Source organism: Thermobia domestica, chromosome 10 (genome assembly GCF_964235325.1).
Source record: "Thermobia domestica chromosome 10, izTheDome1.hap1.1, whole genome shotgun sequence".
Lineage (NCBI taxonomy): Eukaryota > Metazoa > Arthropoda > Insecta > Zygentoma > Lepismatidae > Thermobia > Thermobia domestica.
In genome coordinates this window covers 5435562-5437313 of record NC_137463.1, presented here as the reverse complement: position 1 = coordinate 5437313, position 1752 = coordinate 5435562, and the positions used below count along the sequence as shown (strand labels likewise).

Below are 1752 nucleotides of genomic sequence, written 5' to 3'. Positions count from 1 at the left end.
ACAGAGGGACTCGAACCCCCAATGGGCTTCACCTCACGATCATCAGCCTAACGCCTCTCACTGCTCGGCTACACCCACCGGCTTCCACTGAGCCACTGCGTCCCGACTAAAAATTTGATCTTATACATCTCTATCCTTACATGTTCTTGTAAAAAAAAAAAAAAAAAAAAAAAAAGATCTAGTTTTTCTTCTGAGGGAATAAGTAGCAGAACTTAAACATTGCTTATGTTTTCTGTGTGTATTATAATACCCGTTTAATACTAAATAAATGTAATGTCGTGTAGTATTGGAACCCCCCCCCCTAGTTCCACTCCTAACAAAAATTTGTGTGTGCACTCATAATTCTACATTAAAGTGTAGAGTAACATCTCATATAGCCTTGCTACTGAACGGAATGCTTAATGCAAATGAAACCAAACCAAACAAACCTGTTTTTTTTAAATAAAACGAAACAATTCCACAAAATTTACGTTAACTTTTATTTACTTCACTCTTGCCAAGACCACTCATTAAAGGAGAAAATTTTAAAATGCCAGCAAATATACAATTATTGGTAGTAATTCGAATCTTCTACACTTCTGCTTATATTCTTCCCAAGTTTGAAATTTCATCTAAGCTATACATTAATTAAAAATATTGTCAATAAATATAACATAGTGGTAGACCAGACTAGCTATTTACAATTTTCCCACTTCATTTCAAATTCTTATCTACCAAACACATACATTCCGAAACGTAGAGTCTATTTTATTTCTGGATTATGTTGATTAACGCATTAACAGTGCATACTTTTCAATAATATGAGAGCTTGAATTTATCTTCCTTAATTCATGCAAGGAAGTAATGTATCAGATTTTAGACGTTTAGCAATCTAAGAAATTGGCGGCCATAAGCAACTCGAGCGCCACCTCTGGAGCGACGGTGAATTCTGGAATTTCGGTTGTGCTGTTGGTGTATCGAGCTTTGTAGGAGAAATAGTCACAGATTTTCTGGAGAACATGCGACGGAATCTCATGGAGGTTAATTTCGTTGGTCTCTGTCTCTTGGAATGTCCCAGGTCCACTTAGCATGGCCTTGATGGTCCCAGAGGCCATTGCGTATTCCTTTTTAATGATGAACTCATGGCCATCAGACGAGATCAGTTTGATATAGACGGCATCGGGGCCTTCACAACCACCGTAGGTTCGACTCTCGGGCATTGCCACGTCCATCTGATCTCCAGACATGTTCGATCTTTTCTAATCTCACGAAAGGAATCAATTATTTCGTTGAAATAGCTTTGTATTGAGATGTTTTAATGTTATTCACTTTGGATCAAATTACGTAACGTCTTCAAGCAAAAACAATTAGGCATTATCTGAAATAATCAGTTGCTACGCTACTTAACACATATTAGTTCACTTAAAATATTTTTGAATTTATATTTAAACTGGTTTATTGCTAACAATGTAAATAAAGTATTGTTAACAATTATTCACTATAAAGTCTGTCCCAATGAACATGTGAAAATAATCTCTTGTTCTTCTATAAAGGTAACCAAGAAAGTTATGTCTCTTTTTTACCCACCACCTTCGAACATCGATATGTCAGCTAAGATGTACCTGCAAGATCAAAAATAGTCACCATCAGCATAAACGACCTTCTGCCAACGTTCTGAAAGGCCCTGGATTCCATCGCGGTAGAACTTGCTGGGCCGTGAAGCAAAGAAAGTATCAAGTGTATTTTGCACCTCTACTAAGGATTTGAACTGGC

The 1752-nt window shown here is 36.9% G+C and overlaps 1 pseudogene; it reads right to left on the bottom strand.

Annotated features, from left to right (window-relative positions):
* Positions 1-787: 787 nt before the first annotated feature.
* LOC145661934 (elongin-C pseudogene) lies at positions 788-1391 on the bottom strand (annotated as a pseudogene).
* Between the last annotated feature and the right edge of the window lie 361 nt (positions 1392-1752).